We start from the raw sequence: 24,168 nt of genomic DNA, 5'->3' as shown, positions 1-24,168 counted from the left end.
TACAGCTCAGGAACCAATTCAGCACTAGGCATGGGTTGGTCACTCAGTATTTAGAACAAATAAAGGGTTTAGATTTGTTCAGGTTAAGGATGTTGGCCACTCAACTCCCATGTATCTGTCCCATGGGGATGTGAACTAGGGATTTTTTGCCTGCTTTGTTCAGTGGTTTAGCACCAGCAACTAGAACAAGGCCCAGAAGAGTGAGCCCTCAATAAATATTTGTTGAATGAGTGAATGAGCAAGTGAATGAATGAATATCTCTATTCTGTCACCCAAGACCAGAATTTTCCTAGCCTAGACCCTTACTTCTATGTTCACCTAAGGAGTTTCTGTCTGCCTTGGTTCTACCTTTCTTCAGCTTTACTGAAGGGGCTTCAGAAAAGCATCCAGCTCTTTAAGCAACCAACTTCTGTCTTTGTTTTTCTAGGTCTTATGATAAGGACCTGCTTTGGAAGGAAGCTGGTTCCAGTCACAAAACCCCTTTTAGCCCAACCACTCAATTATTTCTTTGCTATTTTAGCTATACTTTTTCCTTTCCAGTGTTGTTCTGATTTTCCCACTGTTCAACTGGACCCTAGAACTAGTCTAACTATATCACTCTCCACCTCTAAATGACAGTAATCAGCCCATTAAGGATGGTCATTTGACTTATCCCAATGTTATATACAAAGTCATAGAGAACATGAGACAAAGGCTGTTGAACCTAGAGGGAACTTTAGAAGTCATCTGAATTTGCTTTCTTTAGGGGAAAGATTTGCATTTTCTGTTTCTTCTGTATGGCATCTCCCCTTGATCTTCCTATGTCTGGCTCCTTCTTGTTGTTGGAGACCTCAGTATATAAATCACCTCCACACATGGGTCCTCCTGGAGTACTCAATCTCAACAGGCCACCCGGTACCTCTCCATTGTAGGATGACATTTTAATTAACCACTAATTACTTACTGCTGTTTCACATACATATTTATTAATGTATTGATCATGCAAGTAGATGACCAGCACCTGGCACATATCAGGAACTCAATAACACTTGTTAAATGAATGAGTCTAGGTCAAGTCCCTCTGGAAAGTGAAACCCAGAGAAGTAAAGTTAACTTAGAAAGGTCACATAGCTCATTAATGGAAGGGCAGGAGCCAGAATTCATGGCTCTTGACTCTTGTCCAGTGCTTTTCCTACCACACATTCATAGCAATAAAGGTAAAAAGAATAAACATTTCTCAAGTCTCCAGTCTTTGTCAGTCTCTGTGCCAGTTGCTCTCTACATGTTAGTTAATCCATCCTTATAACAACCCTTCAAGGTTGATAGAATTCACATTTTTATAAATGAGGATATAAAGTTGTGGGAAAAATTGAAGTTCCTATGGCCAGGATCCTCACCTGAACCTAAATTACTTGATGTAACTGGCCTGCTGCTAGGCTACTGCTTCCACACCCATAGGCAATAAGCTATTATTGACTGAGTCACTGTATAAAGAGCTCTGCCCAGTGCTCTGGGTGGAGGCAGAGACGAAGGAGGATTACAGACCTGCAGACTGTTGGATGCAGATGTGATTCTAGTGCTCGACCTATCCCCAGGAGAACAAGCCAGGTAATAAACCCTTTTACCCCAAGAACGTTCCATTGTCATTCCTTGGTCTCACTGAATCCAGAGTGAACTTGCCCAGGGCTGAAACCCATTGGCAAAACAAGAGACTTTGGGGTTCTAAATAACTTGCCAGATATCATACTGTTACAGAGAGAGAGCTGGGATTCAAACCCAGCTTGGACTGAGTCTCAAGTTTTTTACCACCCCAGCTGCATGACTTCCTTTGGATAAAATTTGTGCTTTATTAGTATTTCCATGTAGTAAACCTAAGTGCTGAATAATAGGAACATTGCAGGCACCGTGGCAGGCTGGTAGAAGATAAGGGCAGGGAGGCAAGGCAGTTTTCCCTTTGCCTTTCAGATCACACTGTAGAGGTGACATCTGTCTTTTTTTCTCACAAGTGGGGCTCATCTGCTCTGGAGTCCTGGGTATGGTGAGAAGAGCCTGCAGAGGCGTGTAGTGTGCATTAGACAGTTCTGTCCTCTTGCCTCCTCTCCCTTGCTCTCTGACCTTCCTTCTTTCTCTCAATGAAAATCAAGCACCTACTGTGTGTCAGCACTATTCTAGGCTCTGTAGAGGGAAGGCTAAAATCTTTGCTATCATGGCACTTCCATGTAAGTCACTGTTGACCTCGATGACATACCTTCTAAGGGTGAAGTGTCTCCCGAGTCCCCTCCATCCCTGACTCACGTTTGTTGGCTTCTCTTGCACGAATGGACCTATATGCCCATTAAGCTTAGTTATATTCTTGGGCTGAAACTCTCTCACAGGGCTCAAGTCTGGTTCACTAGATTTTTTTTTCTGAGACAGGGAGGAACAAAGAAAGGTAAAGGCAATAAGGGTGTAAGGAGAAGATACACCTGTTCAAGACGCAGACCCTCAAAGCAGCTCTTGTAGCAAACTGTACATTAAATGTAATTTTGGTTGAGTTGCGATCTCCCTGAACTCAAAGGCACAGGTGTAAGGAGATGAGAGGGAAGAATTGTCTGGGAGATATAGTAATAAGCTAATACAGTGTGCATGACAACTTAGGGACTGAGAATTCATAAATATATTCATGTTTTCTTCCCAGTAAGATTGATTAAACATCCAAGCACAAAGTTAGAGTAAAAGATTGAAAGAGCAAGAGAGAGAAAGGGGGAGTGAGCTGCAGAAGTTCTGGTAAAACATATCAACTCTGGACAAAGAATACTTCATCAAACACATAAACAGCCACTGCCTGGTACATTAGAATCTGGAAGTATCATAAATTAACCTGCCAAGAAACTTTGCAAAAGGTCATATTTAACAGTAATCAGGCTCTGGGAAGCAGTGTGTATTTTCATGGTTGGAAGAAAGAAAAAAGACCGCTCTCTTTGCATTGCATTTTCAAAATCACTCCAAATTATTCAGCAGGAAAGGAAAAAAAAAACCCATTTCCCACTGATTTAGGGACAGAAAATTGGTTCTGTTGTCACCTAGGCATCCTTTGACCATGGGCGTTGCGGCACAGAAATAGAAGGGGACATTGCCTGGGCCTGATGGTTCATTCATGTTCATATTAAGTCCCTTCTGCTTTCAGCAGCGTGGTGGTCTTATTTTGAAAAGTGCCCACCTGTAGGTGAAAGGGTGCTTGTGAAAGCTACATAGCAAAGAGAAGCTCAGGAGGAGGGACAGAAAGTTGTAGGTGAAAGAAAATGAATAATTACCCCAGTGGTGCCTGGTTTGGAAAATGAGCTGTATCCTTTCAGGCTATAGGACTGTGAGCCAGGGCTAAGGTGTGAGTCGTTTGGTAGGACCACGTGAGATACTGGGCTCAATGTTGCTGGGAGTTGGTTTCTCCATCTACTGAAGCAGTATGATGACACTTGTTTGCAGAACAGAGAGAGAATGTGTTCACTCATCTGTCTGGGAAAGGTATAGCGTGAATCTCTATCACCAGTTTTCTGTCTTGGAATGCTCGTCTTTTTTAATCTGACTTAATATGGATGCCTGTGTCTTTACTGATAGTTACTCTGGACTCTTAACTATGCCTTTCCTGTCGACTGCCTTTCTTAATCGGCAATTCTAATTTTACCCAAGACAGAACTACTTTAATACGTGTATTTAGTCAGCAAATGTTTATGAAGCTTTTGTTATGTGTGTCAGGCTCTGTTCTAGGTGCTGAGGGGCAGTTGGGAACAGAACAGACCCAAGTCCCTGTCCTCACAATACATCAATAAATAAACACAAGAGATGAATAAATTGCATGGAAGTATGACCGACATAGTGACTAAATGTAATAAATAAATAAGTTCATGGTAGGACCTTATAGAAGGAGGAGAGGTACAGGAGGGTGAGAGTTGGGAGCACCAAGGCGCTTGCAATTTTAAATAGAGTCGTTGGTGTGAGCTTCATTGAGAGGGTGGCGTTTAAACAGAGCCTTGCGAGAGGTCAGGGGGGAACCATTTGGATACCTGGGGAAAGAGGGTAGCAAGTGCAAAGGCGCTGAGGTTGAAATGTACCTGGCATGTTTGAGGAGCTGCCAGGAGGCTGTTGGGGTAGAAGGAGATTTAGTGAGGGAGAAGCTAAACAGGTGTCGGGTGTGGGGGGGGGTGGATTATGCAGGGCCTGGCAGATCAGTGTGAAGGACTTTGGCTTTTAGTATGAAAGAAATGGGACACTTCTGGAGGGTTTGGAGTAGAAGAGACACAGCTGGACTCACAACATAACTTACGAAGGCGTCATCTCAGTGCTGTCAGATCTGCTGTAATCAGGGAAAAGAGAAGGAATCCAACCTCTAAACCTACAGGCACCAAGGGAAGCTGTGGGCAGCTCAGGGCTGCCCAGATCAGCCTATCCTTCATTCACTCTTTCCTTCCACGAAGTCCTTGCCTGCTCTCAGCAGCAAGGCATGGGCCAGGCTCTGTGGGGTGGGAAGACACTCATCCTGACCAGGCTGGGCCTCTGGGCAGCTGCAGGTGTAGATGGGGAACATCCAGAGACTCCTTCAGAGCTCATGGGTGGGAAGCAGATGCAAGAGTGACTTAATTTGTTACCTCAAAGAGTGTGGCTGAAAGGCTGAAACTGCTTATTACACTCACAGTAGTCCTCTCACCTTCTTTAACAAAACCCTGGCTTTATCAGGTATTGTTTAACTTCCGTTGCAGCCAGGGGTGTCTAATTATAAGCAGAAGTTACAGAATGGGGCTTCCAGGAGATCTTTTGAAAGGGGGCTGTCTCTACTGGAAGGAATGCCTTGTTGTCCTTTCCTATTCCATTTCCTCCTGATGACTGGAGCCCCAGCAGCTATTTTGTGACCTTGAGGCTGAAAGCCAAGAGCTCAGGATGGCAGAAAAATAGGAGTCTGGACTCAAGGCACCCCCTTCCCAGAGCTATACTTTTGGTCTTAATTACATGAAAAGAATACACCCCTAGTTTCTTTAAGCCACTTTTTTTAGTAGGGGTATGAAAGTGTTCACTGACTTTCTAACACCTAAGAAGGTGACTTAGCTTTGAAGTCTATGACCACGTGAAGATGAACACAGATGTAGAAACATGAAGAACTGAATTTGAGTCCTATGTCTGAGATGAATTCTGGATGATTTTGGTCAAATTACTTGATAATAATTACCATTAGTTATGCAATTACTTATTGTGCAAGGTGCTTTATTTACTTCATTATCCCATGCGAGCCTCACAAACCATCATGTGAGGTAGGCTTTATTATATGCATTTTAAAGATGTGAAAAGAGAGATTCATGGAGATTAGGTCAAAGATTATAGAGCAAGCAAGTGTACAGCTGGGGTGACGACCAAGTCCCAAGCCCTTGTTCTTAACTGCTAGGTAATAGTCTTTCTTATTTTCTTTGGACCTCAGTTTTCTCATCTGTATACAGGGGGTGGCAGGACTGGATGGTCTTTGAACTCTCTGGAATATATCCATCCTTTCTGTTCAGTCTTGCCTGTCTGACCTTGACCTTGATGCCCCAGTACCTCTCTCATTCCCCACATTTCCAGGGGGTGCCTTTGTTAACGACGCCGTGATCTGAATTTGTGTCTGCTCCCTCCATCTCGAACAGAGCATCTCATTAGAGAGCCAAGGGAAGCAGCAGCCCCAGCTGCCGGGCACAGAGAGTGTTGAGAGATGTTCTGCCGAGGCCGCCTGGCCCAGCCTGCTCCTGCCGGCTGGAGAACCTTCTGTCAGCCACTGAGACAGCTCACTGCGGGGAAAGCTGCGACTCTGCACAGCCAACGATCTGTCTCTTCTGATGATCAGGGAGGGACTTGGTGAGAGTGGCAGCGGAGAGCCCTCCCAGGTGATAAAACTGCCCTGAGGCACCCAGGGGAGGTGGGCTGCTGGCAAAACGTGAAGAGCAAGTATTGTGCTGTGTAAATACACATGCGGGCCGGAGCTGTCCCCGGACCTCTGGGGCCCCTTTCCTGAGCGGTGTGGCAGGAGCTGTCTTCCTCAGAACGACTGACAGGGCCGGTGGGGAAAGCTAAGCAGACCTTGATTTCTTTCTTGTGTTGGCACATCTACCTAATGAACAGAAGGAACAGGCCGGGAGAGGCCCCGAGACTGGGGACCGCAGGTGGCCCCAGAGCTGGAAACTCTTGTCTTTCCTGCAGTGTGGAAAACTTGCAGCTCTCTTTGGTCCAGGCCCTGTGGGACCTTCATTTCCCCTCACGGGGCAGACAGGCAGCACCCCTGGGGACCTGTGCCTCTGGCTCATCCAAGAGGTGCTACAGGACTGTGGGTGGGTGAGGTTGATGGGTGTGAGGTGGTGGTGCCAACAGGAATGCTGCCAACTTTGTTGCCTCAGCTCCAGCCTCTTTGGTTTAGATGGTGGGATTCTGGAGCTCTTTATGGGTGCAGCTCTGCTGCCAAGGAGCTCACAGAAAAGTCATAAAGGGAGAACGTGGCCCTTAGCAGTGGGTGTGAGGGTCCTGAAACAGGCCAGAATACTGAAATATTTCAGATTTAGTAAGTGTGTCTGGGACATGCAAAGACATCCCTCCAGTTCAGCCTCGGAGAACAGGACTTCAGAGCCTGGTGCTGCTGATAGGCCTGAGCATGAGGGTCTCTGAGTTTTCTTCCGGCCTCCTCCAGGGCCGAGATGGTGTTTTGTTCTTGTTACCTCGCCCAGTGCCTGGGCTTGCACCCTTTCTCATGGGTGAGCCCGTGATTCCCACCTGTTTGGCATCTCTGTTCCAGGGTGGGCTCCAGGCTTGCTGATAGGGAAGAACACAGCTCTCAGCAAATGAACAGCTGGGAGGAAATGCAGCTCGGCAGGAAGGGCACTGGTTCAGCTGTGCTGCTTTTTCCGAGATCAGCAGCCCTGTCATCTGTCTGGTCAGTGTCCTGGGGAGCAAGAATTCCTGGTGCTGAGACAAATTAGACTGCAAATTTCTGCTCTCCAAGAGGTGTAGCAGAGGCTCTGGCTTTCGAGTCATTCCAGGAGGGATTGGAGCAATCCCTGGAGATGACTTTGAAGATGTGCTTCCCCCATCAGCCTCCCTGGAGATGAGGTTCCTGAACCACTGGACTGTTCCACCTTGAATTTCTACAACTCATAAGTTTGGTCTCTTGGGAAAGAAGCCAGACAGCTGGGATTCCCTGGGCTGCGGCCCCTGGGAGAGCTATTGCTATGATTTTGGGGTCTTCATTCGCAGCTTTTCAAGCATTTGGCCTTTTGACCACTCAGCTTCCCATTCATGTCTCAGCCCCAAGGACAGCTGGACAAAGCTGCAGGGCCATCATTCTTTCTATTTCTCTCCTATAAGCTGGTGCTGGAGGCGCTTGGAAAAAATAATGAGTTTTGCTCCAACCTGCAAGCCCAGCTTGGATTTCTAGCTCAGAGGTTCAAATGGTGGAGGGATTATAATTGGAGACTTTGTGAATGTCTTTGGAGGACACCTGTGAGAACGTGGAGGCTGTCTAGAGAGCAAGCCAACGGGAGCCCAGGATGGCAGGAACAAGTTTCTAACACTGATGACAAATGAGGTGGAAGTCCTGCCCATTCCACCCCATGGCAGCCATAGGAGGACCTCGTAAGTGTGCCCTACAGAAACAGGCTGGATCTGGGGCCCTACCCAAGGCACATTTCAGAACTTAGGTGCAGAGAGAAGACATGGCACTAGATTCCCACCCCAGTTTTCCTTTAAATAGCAGAGAAACAGGGATCACAATAATCATCCATTTTCAACATCCTTGTTTTACAGATGAGGAAACTGAGTCCCAGTGGGAATGCTACTACCACTACTACTAGCAAATGCCTTTGTATTGCTCCCTGTGTTCTCATTACTGTTCTAAGCACTTCCTCATTTCATCCTCACGAACTCTGTGAGGTAGGTATTGTTATCCTCATGTTACAGATGAAGGAATGGAGGCTGAATAGTTTGCCCAAGAACATACAGCTTGCATGGGGAAGAACTAGAATTCAAGGGCAGGCAAGTCTGGTTCTAGGGTCCAAGCTCTCAACTATTATGATAGCTACCTTGGTAGTTGGTCAGAGTCCGGACCCACAATGCAAGCTTTCCAAACCTCCATCCATGCATTCTCCTTCTAGACCTCTGCTATCCGGTACGGTAGCCACCAGCCATATATGGCTATTGAGCACTTGAAATGTGTCTAAGTGGAGATGTGTTGTAAGTGTAAAATATTCTCTGGGTTTCAAGGACCTAGCACAAAAAAAAGTAAAATCGTCCATGAATATTGTTTTTATTGATTACATGTTGAAATGATAATCTATTAGGTGTGTTGGTTTAAGTAAAATGCACTATTATAATTAATTTTATGATTTTTATAATTGTACATTTTATAATTTCATATGTTTCTTTGTACTTATTTAATGTAACAAGTAAACAAGTTCCCAATGTGGCTTACATCTGTGGCTCACATTATAAATGTATGTGTATTTCCAGTTTTACTGAGAAATAGTTGACACATATCACTGTGTAAGTTTAAAGTGTACACCATGATGGTTTGATTTACATATATTGTGAAATGATTACTACAGTAGGTTTAATTAACATCCATCATCTCATATAGATACAGTGAAAAGAGAAAGAAAAAAGAAGTTTCTTCCTGTGATGAGAACTCTTAGGATCTATTTTCGTAACAACTTCTCTGTGTATCATTCCGCAGTGTTGGCTGTGGTCATCTTGTGTACATTAACATCCTGGTACTTATTTATCTCCTAACTGCACGTTTGTACCTTTTGACCACCTTCCTCCAGTTCCCTCTTCTTCTTCCCCCTGCTTGTGTTAACCCACAAGTATGATCTCTTTTTCTATTAGTTTATATTTTCTTAATTTTAATTGTTTAGATTCCATATATAAGTGAGATCATAAAGTGTTTGTCTTTCTCTGCCTGACTTCACATAGCATAACGCCTTTAAGTTCTACTGATGTTGTTGAAAATGGTAGGACTTTCTTTTTTTTTTTTTATGGCTGAGAAATATTCCATTGTGTATATAAACTACAAATTCTTTATCCATTCATCCTTTTATGCACACTTAGGTTGCTTCCGTGTTTTGGCTATTGCAATTAATGCTGCAGTGAACAGGGGGGTGCAGGTATCTTTTTGAGTTTATGTTCTCATTTCCTTTGGATATATTCTCAGAAGTGGGATTACTGGATCATATGGTAGTTCTGTGTTTTTGAGGAACCTCCATAAGGTTTTCCATTATGGCTGCACTGATTTGCACTCTCAATATGAAGTACCCTTTCTCCTCATCTGCCCTATTTTATGTGACTTGGGTTTGTGGACAGCACTGTTCTGTACCATCAGTCCCAGAGGAAAAGCAAACCCTGAGACATCCCGTGCTGTTGAGGCTGCATCTCAGCCCCCGGCCCCGTGACTACAGTGCCTTGCAGAGAGGACATCTCACCCGTGCTCAGCCTTGCCTGCACCTGTGACTCACGTCCCTGCTCCAAGACTGAGCCACAAGCTTCCCCTGCACCTCTGGGGTGATGTCATCAGGAGAAGGGCACACTGTCAGACTCTTTGAAAGAGGTTAGTGAGGCTCAGCGGGAGGGGCATGAGCCCCATGGATCCACATTGGAGTCCTGGTTTTATTGCATATTAGCTCTGCTATTTAACCTCTGAGCTTCATTTTCCTTGTCTGGAGGATGCAGATAATAACACTGACACCTCTGAGTTGTGGGGATAAATGAGATGTTGCATGTAAGGCACTTAAAGTAGAATAAGCTTCCATTAAAGATGTTGGTCTTCTCCCTTCCAACCGCTATTTTCAGAGAATGGCTTTCTCTACCACTTGCAATACCATGTCCTAGTGAGAAAAATCCACATTAGAGGAAACATGAGGGAAAACTGTCTGCTGCTTTTTCACTTTCTGATTTCCTTGGTAACTTGGGACAAGTCTGCACCTCAATTTCTCTCTTTGTGAAGGACATGAGGACCCTGGAAGACAGGCCCTGCATGTGCCCCCAGTGATGGTTGGAACTCAGATGCCAGCTAGTGTTTGTGTTTGGTGTTGGAAAGAAGAGTGTAGGGGGGCAGCTTCCGGGCTAGCGTCTCCCCATCCTTCTCCTGCCTGCGGACCTCAGCCGGCTCTGCCACCAGCTCAGGCTTGGTTCGGACCCAAGGTGTGAATCTGGGACCAGGAAGGCTCAGACTATCTGAGAGCTCAGAATGGCCGTATCCAGTGGCTCTGTCCAGGGAGACTGGAGTGAACTGGCACTTACAGCTGTCGTTTGGAATATCTGTGGGAGCAGGACTGGAGCCCCAGGTTGGCTCCAGCTTTCTTAGAGGTTTCTAGGCTATGACTCTGGGGCCTCCCATTGTGTGGGGGAGTGACATCATGTCAGTAAAACATGGTAGAGGTCTGCAGCTATTCAAATCAGCAAAAATGCACTCAAATCCTGAGCCTGGCTTGTTCTATGACCATGGATGGGCAGGTCATTCACTCTTTTTAAGCTGGTTTCCTTGCCTTTACAAGGATATAATATGTAGCTCATATAGTAGTTGTGAAATAAATGATAAAGGGTATTGAGTGCATGTTGAAAATGTGCATTGTGGCCATTCATTGAATGTGAGGGATGAATATGGAGCCCTGTCTTTTGGTTCTGGTGCAAAATAATGGCAGGAAGATTTCCCACTCTTTCTTGTCAAGAACCATGTGTGTGTCCATAAAAACATGTGTGTCAGCAAGTCACTGAAGGAAAGCGCAATTCTAAACACTTGACAACTCTTCCCTTTTGCAGTTCAGACCTTGTCTTGGACACTGTCCACCTGATGGTCTGAATCATAAGGCTGAGAAATGGAATCATTTCCTTTTCAGAAATCTGTAGGTAAAAATCAGCAAGTATAAGGACAATTTGGGACTAATTTCAGTCTCTACATGGTTTTGAGCAAATAAATGCCTCACAAAATGCCCTTGGCCAATCCATGTATCCTCTTGGGTCCTGCTTCCTCTTTAAGAAAATGGGTTGTGTGAGCCTTGCTTCTCCTTCATTTTACAAGCATGTAATGAGGATGAATCCAGTAATGGCTGCAGAATCCTTTGAGGTCCTTGGAGAAATAGTTGCTATATAAATGCAAAGTATGATGTCCATTTCTATTACATTGTGTTCTGCAAATAAATATGTAAGCCTACATCACATCCATGTCAATGTTTGTCTGGCCAGCTATTTTCCATGTGCATTTTTTTCCAGTGAAATTATCATCTCCATACATATTCCTTGAAGGCAAAACTCCAGATCCATAAAGTGTGAGGTGATTGTTGTTATTATTTTTCTTTTTTTGGAAGCCCACTGCTCTGCCTCCTTCCAGCTTCTGGTAATTCTGACAGATCACTCACCGATGGTATGTGCCTGGCGGGGATAGCTTCTCAGTAGCTTCAAGGACCTGAATCAGGACCAGTGAGGGTTTCATGGTCCTTGTCCTTACCATTCCTGTTCCCTGACCCTCTTCACTGAGACGTTCAGAAGAGAAACCCTGTCATTCATTTGTAAAATGGTCTGCTTGTCCCTTCCTAAAAACTAACCAGGTTGCTCATTGATTCAGGCGATAAGATAACAGGCTGAGGGATGCATTTTGATTTATATAACACTTTAGAGGCCATCAGATGTCATCAGTAATCTCAATAAAAGTGACTCCGTGAGGCCCCAATAATCAAGCCTGAAGATATGTGAGGTGGTAATTTCCTAGTCATGTTCTGAAGCTTTCAGAGCTCATGCTTAGGTGAATCGCAACTCTCAGGGCTGAATTTTCCTTTTCAATAAAAATCACAGAGATTTGGCCCATGGGAGAAAAGTGAGTATCCTGAATTGAAGACAAAATATTTCTGTGTTTAAGGAGCCTCCTGTGTCTTGTACGTAAATGTAGATGGTTGGGGTCTTCTGGGCTGTGTTCCCTGGGATCACCCATGCCTATCACATATGAACACTTCTCTGAAAAGGTTCATGAGACCATATTCATCTCCACAAAATCCCTGGGAGCCGAAGAATTGGAATTTCTGAATCTTTCACCTTTACAGAAAGTGCAAAGGAAACTCTAGTTCAGTGTTCCCCTAATAGGTTTGGCTCCCAAAGTCCTGTTGCCTAATCCACTGTCTGATCATTTCACTAAATGTTGGCACTTTGGGTAAACCTCTGGCCATTCAAACTTCACAGCCCCTTACTGAGACCTCTTCCTTCTCCCCCTTCCTCTTATATGTGTAGGTCCTTCTCTCAGCGTCTTCCTTCTCATTTAAACCAGTTTCTTTTGAGTGAGCTTCTCTGCTCCCATAGCTTTTATTACTATGTTTATTTCTCTTTCAGATCCATGCTTCTAATTACATATTATGTATCTTCCTTTGAATGTCCTAAAGGCACCTTAGCCTCTGAATGTCTAAAATCAGACTCAACATCTTTCCTTTTATACCAGCTCTACTTTCTACATTCATTGACTTGCTTTGTGACAACTAGTAAACAAATTAAGCCAGAAACATGAGAGTCAACTTAAATTATTCCATTCAATTATGAAATTGTATTGACTTCTTGTAAATCCTCTTTTGCACCCTCACTACTGCTCTTAGAAGGGTTCAAGCTCTTGGAACTTGTTAGTTGGACTCTTGCAATAGCATTGTATCTGCTGCCCTTTTCCAAGCCTCACTGCCACCTTCTCTCCTCCTCAGTGCACTCTGGGGTTATTTTAGGAAGTCTGCTGTCTATCTGCATTTCCTCCAATGATACAGGTTCCATAGAAACAAGGACCTTGCCTGTCTCTATCTTGACAGCTTGTAACAGTGCCTCATATGTAGCAGGTCCTCCCTAGGTAATTGTTGAAAAGAAGCTGAGTGAATGAATGCATGGTTCAAAGACCTGGTTACTGCCACCAGAAATATGGCAGTCTGGTGGGAAGGCAAATTGGTAAAAAGGTACAAGATCACATGCTGTCTACCCTAACCGATGAAGGTAGATGTATTATGGGAATGAGAGAAGGGAATGCCTGATTCTGTGTGGGACTGAGAGAGGCAGGATTGGAGAGGACTTCACAGAGGAGGATCCCTATGTTGCATCTCAGAGTGACACAGTAGACATGAGCAGGCAGATGGTGATTGGTAATACGCTGTGGAGAGAGAAGAACGTATAAAAAGTCATGGAGGAGGATTTTGTGTAGATTGGAATAAAGATGAAGGCATGAGAGGTGAGACAGAGACCTCCTCCTAAAACTACATATAATATGAAAATGAAATTTAATACAACTAATCCTGAAAGAGCAACAGGAAAGAAGGCTGCACCAGACTGCATACACCTGGAGAAAAGAGCAGACCTCACAGAACAGGGTAACAAACCAAAGCTGTGACCGGTGGGGCCCAAGCCCTTCCCTCACCCCAGCTCACTGGTGGGAGGAAGAGAAACAGAGCAGGGAGGGAGTGGAGGCCTGGGACTGATGAACACCTAGCCCTGGCAGTCCACTCTGGGAGCATGAACCTACATTGCATGGTGCTCTGGTCATTTAGTGGGGCTGGAAAGCTAAGACAGGCAGAATTACTGGAGAGACGGAGATTCCAGCTGCTTGTGGAAAACAGGGATTCATATCCAGCTGATCTGGGTGGGCAGACTGAGAGACTTCCTAAAAGCAAGAGGGCTGCTAAAGGGGCAAAGATTGCACAGAGCTTATTGCTCAGGAGAAAGGACAGGTAGGCAAAATTGTCTGGGTGCACTCTGCCCAGCAGGTTGGGAGCTTAAATGATCTTCAGGCGTTACATCCCACTGGCTGGCTATGCAGCTCCAAGGCCCCCCACCATGGTATGCAGCCTACTGTGTCTTCCTCCTGGCTAGCCTGTACCTGGCTCAGGCTCACAAACCAGTAACCACTGCCCTGGCATCAGGCCAGCTAGAGGGATGCCCCACCTACAGCAACTGAAAACACAAAGCATAAAGGCTTACACCTGTGTGTTTGGCCCACTAGTTCTGACAGTGGAGGCAGGCATAGCAGCCAGGAAGCAGGAAACAGCTCCTTCCTCCCACCAGGCATGAACACTGCTCCCCTGTGACCCCCGACATTGCTTCAGGGGCTGAGCAGCTACAGAGAGTAGAGATTCTGGGCACTAGAGGGCGCCACATACAAATATGAAATGCCAAAGGAACCTGTTTCAAAGTAAAATTATGAATACAACACCTGAGAAAGATTCAAATGAAATCGACCTCATGAATCCTCCTGAAAGAGATTTCAAAATAAAAATCATTAACATGCTCATGGAGTTACAGAAAAATATTCAAGAACTCAAGAATGAATTTAGGATGTAGATCCCATCATTGAAGAACACAAGAGAGGGTGTTAAAAGCAGATAAGATATGGTGGAGGAGACAATAAATGAAATAGAAATTAGGGAAGAGGAATACAAAGAAGCTGAGGCACACAGAGAAAAAAGGATCTCTAAGAATGAAAGAATACTGAGAGAACTGTGTGACCATCCAGACAGAACAATATTTGTATTACAAGGGTACCAGAAGAAGAAGAGGGAGAAAAAGAGATAGAAAGTGCCTTTGAGGAAATAATTGCTGAAAACTTCCCCATTCTGGGGAAGGAGATAGTCTCTCAGGCCATGGAGGTACACAGATCTCCCAATACAAGGGACCTAAGGAGGACAACACCAAGACATATAATAATTAAAATGGCAAAGATCAAGGATAAAGACACACTATTAAAAGCAACCAGAGAGAGAAATAAGATCACATGCAAAGAAAAGCCCATCAGGCTATCATGAGACTTCTTAGCAGACCTTACAAGCTAGAAGGGAGTGGCATGATATATTTAATGCAATGAAGCAGAAGGGCCTCAAACCAAGAATACTTTATCCAGCAAGATTATCATTTAAATTTGAAGAAGGGATTAAACAATTTCCAGATAACAAAAGCTGAGAGAATTTAGCTCCCACAAACCATCTCTACGGTGTATTTTGGAGGGACTGCTATAGATGGAACTGTTTCTGACATTTAATAGCTGTCACCAGAGATAATAAAAAGGGATAGACAAAGAGTACAGAATATGATACCTAATATATAAAGAAGGGAGGAGGAAGAAAAGAAGGGAAAAAAAAAGAACCTTTAGATTGTGTTTGTAATAGCGTACTAAATGACTCTTAGATAGTAAGGAAGTTACCCTGGAACCTTTGGTAACAACAAATCCAAGCCTGCAATGGCAGTAAGTACATACCTATTGATAATCACCCTAAATATAAATGGTCTAAATGCACCAATCAAAAGACATAGAGTCACTGAATGGAGAAAAAAATCAAGACCCAACTATAGGCTGCCTACAAGAGACTCACTTCAAACCCAAAGACATACACAGACTAAAAGTGAAGGGTTGGAAAAAGATATTTCATGCAACTAATAGGGAGAAAAAAGCAGGTGTTGCAGTACTTGTATCAGACAAAATAGACTTCAAAACAAACAATGTCACAAGAGACAAAGAAGGACATTACATATGTTAAAGGGGTCAATCCAACAATAGGATATAAGCAATATAAATATCTATGCACACAACAAAGGAGCATATGTGAAACAAATACGATCAGAATTAAAAGGGGAAATAGAATGTAATGTATTCATTCCAGGAGACTTCCACACTCCACTCACTCCAAAGGACAGATCAACCAAACAGAAAATAAGTAAGGACACAGAGGCATTGAACAACATATGAACCTAACAGATATATACAAAACTATCCACCCAAAAGAAGCAGGATACACATTCTTTTCAAGTGCACATGGGACATTTTCCAGAATAGACCACATACTAGGCCACAAAAAGACCTTAGTAAATACAAAAAAAATGGAAATTCTACCAGCCAACTTCTCAGATCACAAGGGTATAAAACTAGAAGTAAATTGTACACAGAAAACAAAAAGGTTCAGAAACACATGCAGGCTTAATAACATGCTCCTAAATTTAATCAATGGATAAATGACCAAATTAAAACAGAGATCAAGCAATATAACCAGACAAATGAAAACAACAGCACAATGCTTCAACATCTGTGGGATGCAGTGAAGGCAGTTCTAAGAGGGAAATATATAGCAATCCACGCCTATTTAAAGAAGGAAGAAAAATCCCAAAAGAATAGTCTAAAGTCACAATTATTTGAACTGGAAAAAGAAGAACAAATGAGCCCAAAGTCAGCAGAAGGAGGGACACAATAAAGATCAGAGAAGAAATAAATAAAATTGAGAAGAATAAAACAATAGAAAAAATCAATGAAACCAAGAGCTAGTTGTTTGACAAAATAAATGAAATAGATAAACCCCTAGGCAGACTTATTAAGAAAAAAAGAGAATCTACACACATAAACAGAATTAGAAATGAGAAAGGAAAAATCATGATAGTCACCACAGAAATACAAAGAATTATTAGAGAATACTATGAAAATCTATATGCTAACAAACTGGATAACCTAGAAGAAATGGCTAACATTCCAGAAAAATACAACCTTCCAAGACTGACCCAGGAGGAAACAGAAATTCTAAACAGACCAATTACCAGCAATGAAATAGAATCAGTAATCAAAAAACTACCCAAGAACAAAATCCAGGCCAGATGGATTCACCACTGAATTGTGTCAAACATATAGAGAAGACATAATACCCATTCTCCTTAAAGTCTTCCAAAAAAATAGAAGAGGAGGGAATACTTCCAAACTCATTCTATGAAGCCAGTATCACTCTAATGCCAAAACCAGGCAAAGACACCAAAAAAAAGGAAACCACAGACCAATATCCCTGATGAACATAGATGCAAAAATACTCAACAAAGTATTAGCAAATCAAATTCAAAAATACATCAAAAAGATCATACACCATGATCAAGTGGGATTCATCTCAGGGATGCAGGGATGGTACAACATTTGAAAATCCATCAACATCATCCACCACATCAACAAAAAGTAGGACAAAAACCACATGTTTATTTCCATAGATGCTGAAAAATAATTCGACAAAATTCAACATCCATTCATGATAAAAACTCTCAACAAAATGGGTATAGAGGGCAAGTACCTCAAAATAACAAAGGCCATATATGACAAACCCACAGCCAACATCCTAATTAACAGTGAGAATCTGAAAGCTTTTCTTCTAAGATTGGGAATAAGATAGTGATGCCCACTTTCCCTACTTTTATTCAACACAGTAGTGAAGGTCCTAGTCATGGCAATCAGACAACACAAAGAAATAAAAGGCATCCAGATTGGTAAGGAAGAAGTCAAGCTGTCACTGTTTGAAGATGACATGATATTGCACATAACAAACCCTAAAGAATCCACTCCAAAACTACTAGAACAAATATCTGAATTCAGCAAAGTTGAAGGATACAAAATTAATACACAGAAGTCTGTTGCATTCCTATACACTAATGATGGACTAGCAGAAAGAGAAATCAGGAAAACAATTGTATTCACAATTGCATCAACTGGAATAAAATACCTAGGAATAAAGCTAACCAAGGAAGTAAAAGACCTATATCCTGAAAACTACAAGACACTCATGGGAGAAATTAAAGAGGATACTAATGAATGGAAATTCACCCCATGCTCTTGGGTCGAAAGAATTAATGTTGTTAAAATAGCCATCCTGCCTGAAGCAATCTACAGATTCAATGCAATCCCTATCAAAATACCAACAGAATTCTTCAAAGAACTGGAACAAATAGTTCTAAAATTCATATGGAACCACAAAAGAACTCAATAGCCAAAGCAATCCTTAGAAGGAAGAATAAAGCAGGGGGGATCTCACTTCCCAACTTCAAGCTCTACTACAAAGCCATAGTAATCAAGATACTTTGGTACTGGCACAAGAACAGACCCACAGACTAGTGGAACAGAATGGAGAGAGTCCAGACATTAACCCAAACATATATGGTCAATGAATATTTGATAAAGGAGCCATGGACATACAATGGGGAAATGACAGTCTCTTCAACAGCTGGTGTTAGCAAAACTGGACAGCTACATGTAAAAGAATGAAACTGAATTACTGTTTAACTCCATGCACAAAAGTAAACTCGAAATGGATCAAAGACCTGAATATAAGTTGTGAAACCATAAAACTCTTAGAAGAAAATATAAGCAAAAATTTCTTGGATATAAACATGAGCAACTTCTTCGTGAACATATCTCCCCGGACAAGGGAAACAAAAGCAAAAATGAACAAGTTGGACTATATCAAACTAAAAAGCTTCTGTACAGCAAAGGACACCATCAGTAGAACAAAAAGGCATCCTACAGTATGGGAGAATATATTCATAAATGACATTTGATAAGGGGTTGACATCCAAAACATACAAACAGCTCATGCACCTCAAAAACTAAAAGTAAATAACCCAATTAAAAAATGGGCAGAGGATGCAAACAGACACTTCTCCAAAGAAGAAATTCAGATGTCCAACAAGCACATGAAAAGATGCTCCACATTGCTAGTCATCAGGGAAATGCAAATTAAAACCACAATGAGATATCACCTCACAACAGTTAGGATGGCCACCATCCAAAAGACAAACAACAACAAATGTTGACGAGGATGCAGAGAAAGGGGAACCTTCCTACCCTGCTGGTGGGAATGTAAATTAGTTCAATCACTGTGGAAAGCAGTACGGAGGTTCCTCAAAAAACTAAAAATAGAAATACCATTTGACCCAGGAATTGCACTCCTAGGAATTTACCCTAAGAATGCAGCAGCCCAGTTTGAAAAAGATATATGCACCCCTATGTTTATCACAGCACTATTTACAGTAGCCAAAAATGGAAGCAACCTAAGTGTCCATCAGTAGATGAAAGGATAAAGAAGATGTGGTACATATGCACAATGGAATATTATTCAGCCATAAGAAGAAAACATATCCTACCATTTGCAGCAACATGAATGGAGCTGGAGGATATTATGCTCAGTGAAATAAGCCAGGCAGAGAAAGACAAGTATCACATGCTTTCACTCATCTGTGGAGTATAAGAACAAAGAAAAAACTGAGGGTACAAAACAGCAGCCGACTCACAGAACCCAAGAATGGACTAACAGTTACCAAAGGGAAAGGGACTGGGGAGGATGGGTGGGAAGGGAGGGAGAAGGGGATTAAGGGGCATGATTAGCACACATAATGTACGGGGGGCACGGAGAAGGCACTATAGCACAGAGAAAATAAGTAGTGACTCTATAGCATCTTACTTCACTGATGGACAGTGACTGTAATGGGGTATGTGGTGGGGACTTGATAATGGGGGAAATCTAGTAACCACAATGTTGTTCATCTAAGTATATATTAATGATACCAAAAAAAAAAGAACAAAGTCTTGGAGGAGAGAGAGTGCCATTTGTGGGTGCCCTGGAGTGGCATGCATAGGGAGAGGCATTGAGCTTGAGGCTAGCGAGTGCTTTGAGTTCCATGCTGAAGAATCTGGGCTTCATCCCATGAGAGTCAGGGATCCACTAAAGGAGAGGAAAGCCCCCAGTGATAGGTGTGCACTCTCTCCCCTCAGGCCTCCCATGGACTGCATTTTAAACATTTCCCATAGTGCTACCTCCATCTACTTGACATCATCAGATTTCCCAGTTTCCTCATAGTTCACTTCTAAGGCTATGAGCTCCTGGAGGGGTGGTGCCCTACTGTATTCAGTTTTGTGTCTTCTTGATATGTGCTTACTCCACAGCTCGCATTGAAGCTCAGCATCTTGTTTTAACAATGTAGTGACTTTAGTAGGAGTGAGAAAGCCAGTTTGAACCCAAGCATCCCGAGTAATGGGCATCTCATTTTGGGAGTGCAGGCTGGGACTCTGGGCTAAACTGTCATGTGGCCCCCTGCCAACTTGGATGGTTCCAAAGAGGGTAGTGGGTGGGTGAAAAGTTCTAGCTATGTTGACAGGTGGGTAAGTTATAATACTGGAGAGGGCAGGGAGGAAAAGACTCTTGAGTTTCACAGCTATACTGAGACAGTCTGCCCCAGGCTGACAGCCTCTGGTATTTCACCAGCACTAGGAGAAAAATGTCTTCCTCCTCAGAGTGGTCCCTGTGTTTACAAATGAAATATCTAAAACTTGACACTGCTATTTCTGTGTATTTTAGAGATAGCAAAGTGAGGCATGGAAAAATGCCTCATGAGCACCAGCCTGGAGATTCCAGCTTGGCCTCTGTTGACCTGGACATGGCCCTCTGAACACTGAACTCTCTTGGCAGTCGTTCTTCCTGTGTCTGCTCCAGGTCAGGGAAGGGGGTAGCCCCGTGTACGTTACTTAGAAGGCCCTCCTGATTTCCCTGGCCAGCCTGAGTATTTAGTATCACACTTGGGCCTCAGTGCCACTGCAGCATGAAGGCCCTCAGTCAGGAACTGGCGTGACTCTTGCCTGGGTACCTCGCTAGACAAGACAAGGGTTCTTTGAAGGGACTATCTGCCCTGGATCCAAGCCACAGCATGCCCTAGTTCTGTTGTAACTAGCAGCAAACCCAAGGGAGTCACAAGTACTCTGGTAGTGGCCTGTGACAATGGTGGATAGTTTGTGACGTCTAATATTGGCTTGTGCTCATATGAAAAGAGCCATAGTCATTTGTTGGCATCCCAAAACACCAAGTCATTCATTTTTCTCCTTAGCCTCTAGAGTAGTGATTCTCGTCTTTGGCTGTACGTTGGAAAGTTTCAACAGTCTTGATGCCTAGGGCATATCTCACATCAATTAAATAATATTCATGGGATATCAGTATTTAAAAAATATTAGTATTTTTAAAACCCAATTCACTGGGGTATAATTTATATACAGTATAATGCACCCATTTAAGGTAGAATTTCATGAATTTTTGACAAATACATACACCTATGTAATCATCACCACTATAATCAAGATAGAACATTACCATCACTCCAGAAAATTCTCTCATGTCTCTTTGCAGCCAGTCCCCTTCCTCCTCTTACAGGAGGATACTAATCTGCTTTCTGTCACTTAGATTGATTTTGCCTTGGCTAGAATTCCATGTAAATGAAATCTTACATTTTTTGCACAGAAAAATGTTTCTGAGAGTCATCTGTGTTGACTTCTTTTTATTGCTGAGTAGTATTCATTGATGGAATACAACAATGTTTGCTAGTCACCTGTTGTTGGACATTTGGCTTTTTTCCAGTTATTTGCTATTATGAACATATTCCTCTAAATATTGTGTAGACCTTGTGGTAATGTAGATTTTCAGTTCTCTTGAGTAAATACTTTGGAATGGAATCCATAGGTCATATAGTAAAGTGCATGCTTAACTTTGGAAAAGTGCTTAATTCATTTTACATTCTTACCAGCAATGTCTGAGAGTACCAGTTATTCTGCATTCTTGCCAACAGTTTATATTTTCAAGTGTTTATATTTTAGTCATTCTAGTGGGAGTGTAATAGTAGATACAGCATTTTGGTTTTTATTTTCATTTCTCTGAGATAATGATACTGAGCATCTTTTAGTGTGCTTATTCCCTATTCATATCTTCTTTTGTAGCATGTCTTTCTTTTAATTGAATTGTTCTGTTATTATTGAGTTCTGAGAGTTCTTTTCATATTCCTGATAAGTTTTTAGTATATATTTGTACTCACACACACACATCAAATAGTTTCTCCTACGGCTTGCTTTTTCATTTTTAAAACAATGTCTTTCAAAGTGCAGCAGCTTAAAATTTTGGTGACGTTCATCAATTTTTTCTCTTGAGATTCATGCTTTTTGCATCCTAAGAAATTGTTGCTTATCTCTGACCACAAAGGCTTTATTCTATATTTTCTTCTAGATGTTTTATAGTTTAACTTTTATGCTTAGGTCTGTGATCAATTTCATGTCAATGTTTGTGTGTGGTGTGAGGGACAGGTAAAGGTTTATTTTTTTCATATGGAACAACTATCCAGTTGAAATCATTTAGAAGTGGCTATCCTTTCTCTTTTGAATTATATTGTTACCTTTTTGAAAAAAGTCAATTGACTATATATATATATATATGAATCTATTTGTGGACTTGTTATTCTAGTCCATGATCTATATAGCCTTATAGTAATAAACATTGCCTTGGTTGTGGTAGCCTTATGGGAAGTCTTGAAACCAGAAAGCATAAAAACCTCTAAATTTATTATTCTTTTTCAAAATTGTTTTGGTTATTTAGATCCTCTGCATTTTCATACGAACTTTAGAATGAGCTTGTCAATTTCCACAAAATAAGCTTGCTGGGATTTTGATAGAGATTGCACTGATGCTACATATCAGTTTGGGGAGAACTGATGTCCTAACTACATAGAGTATTCCAAATGGAACATGGCTCATCTCCATTTATTTGGGTCTTATTTATTTCAATGTTTTATAATTTTCAATTGGGGGTGAATCTTGGCCAATTTTCACTAGATTTATTCCTAGTCTTTTATGTTTTTGGTGCTACTGTACATGGAATTATTTTTAAAATTTCATTTTCCAACTGATTGCTGCTAATATAAAAGGATACAATTGATTTTGTATATTAACCTTGTCTTTTAAGACCTTGCCAAATTCACATATTAGTTCTATTACTTGACCTGAGATACCTGCATTTCAATGTGCAGGTCTTGCATGTATTTTAAATTTATCTTGAAGATTTTTTTGATCTGCTTTTAAAATCATTGCCTTTTCTGATTATTTTTTGCTCAGGCACTCGTGTTTTTTAAGCTCCTCAGTTACTTCGATGGTGTAGCTGAGGCTGAGATCCACTGGCCTGAAGACTGTGCTCGTGAACTCTGCTAGAGGTAGGCCCATTAATTGTATTTGTTTTTCTTCCTTTGTTGCGATGCATGTTAGAGGGCTCAGAACACTCAAGCAACCGAGTCCCATCAACAAGCAGAATCATTTGTACATGTTGCGAAGAGCGAACCTCTGTGATTCCTCTTAATGGAAAGTGCTGTTGGACTTTAAAGATGATAGGCTCCTACAAGGGATTTAATGCATCTTGAAGTATGTTGTTGACCTAGTGTGGATGACCTGATGTGCTGATGGACTGGCTTTGAACTTCACCTCTTCATGACTGGCTGTGTGCTGGTTTTTGGTGCTGGGAGGAAATCTTTGTAGCTCAGTGGGCTGCCTATTTCCCCTGAGGTTGTATATGTTGTAGGTGATGGAGATGGGTTGTAGAGGACATGTGGGAGTTGTTTCTGTAGCTTTTTTCTTAATTAGGAGAAAAGAGAGGGAAGCTGGGATGTGAGTCTGCAGCCTATTCTTCACTCCCCCAGTGCTCCAGGTAATGGTGTCTAAAAGAAAGACAAATCCACTCATCTTCTCCGTGTCCTGGCACATGGAAGCTGTGCAGGCTGCTGTCAGAAAGATATTAGGGGCTATAAAAAGCCACTCAATTCCCTCCCTCCTTACTTTCACTCTAGCACCCTTTCCCAGGGAGACTTGTGCTGTGCTTGCCGGCTCTCCATCACCTGGAAGTCTTAGGCCTCGTGGGCATTTTATCAAGATTCAGATCAGCTTTACCACCCCATTCTTCTTTCTTTTATCTCCATCACTCTCTGCCAGGGGTAGCAACACTGTGGAAGGATCTATCTTCCTCCTTTATTCTGCTGATTTTAAAAAGAGCTGGTTGATGTGCCCCTGGGCCTTGGAGAACAAAACAGCCCCTCAAGACGGGTGACAGCTAAAGTGATGCTTATAGTCACAGGGCCTTGGTGCCTCTGAGCCAGGTGCAGGGAAGCAGGTGCCCTTTCTTTTCTTCCACGCTCTTGTTTGCAGTCTTGTCTCATCTCCCAGTACTAATACCAGGGTGGAGTGAGACAAGTGGGGCAGCATTTGTCCCTTTTGATCATAAAATTGTCCTGGAGGAGAAACCCATTTCCTAAGGATTTTCTCCTTCTGCTCTTTGTTCTCTTTTCTTCAGATTGCTGGGTCCCCCTACATCTCTGCCCACATCCCTCCTCTCCCATGTTCATGGCCGATTCAGAAAATTCAATACCCTGTGCAGTTATAGAGCATGGATTCCATACCAGTAACCCTGGTGGGCAGAAGGGACTCAGTAGGACACAGGACCTGGTTTCTGCTTGCAAGAAACAAGTCTGCTGGAGGAGACAGACATACGCACATGTACATGCCTGCCACTCGAGGTCGCAATTACACGCCCAAAACAGCAGTGTGAATGAAGCACTTTTGTT

General features: G+C 42.5%; 1 long non-coding RNA gene across 1 annotated transcript in view; it reads left to right on the top strand.

Moving 5' to 3' along the window:
- The window catches only part of LOC140849856 (uncharacterized), a 336,908-nt gene that overhangs the window by 18,020 nt on the left and 294,720 nt on the right, over nucleotides 1-24,168 (top strand). Inside the window, exon 2 of the long non-coding RNA XR_012132108.1 lies at nucleotides 22,676-22,770. This is a non-coding gene — a long non-coding RNA (uncharacterized lncRNA). The remainder of the gene's footprint in view (nucleotides 1-22,675; nucleotides 22,771-24,168) is intronic.

This window comes from Manis javanica, chromosome 6, assembly GCF_040802235.1.
Source record: "Manis javanica isolate MJ-LG chromosome 6, MJ_LKY, whole genome shotgun sequence".
Lineage (NCBI taxonomy): Eukaryota > Metazoa > Chordata > Mammalia > Pholidota > Manidae > Manis > Manis javanica.
The sequence above is the reverse complement of the archived record's forward strand: the minus strand, read 5'-3'. Positions and strand labels throughout refer to the sequence as shown.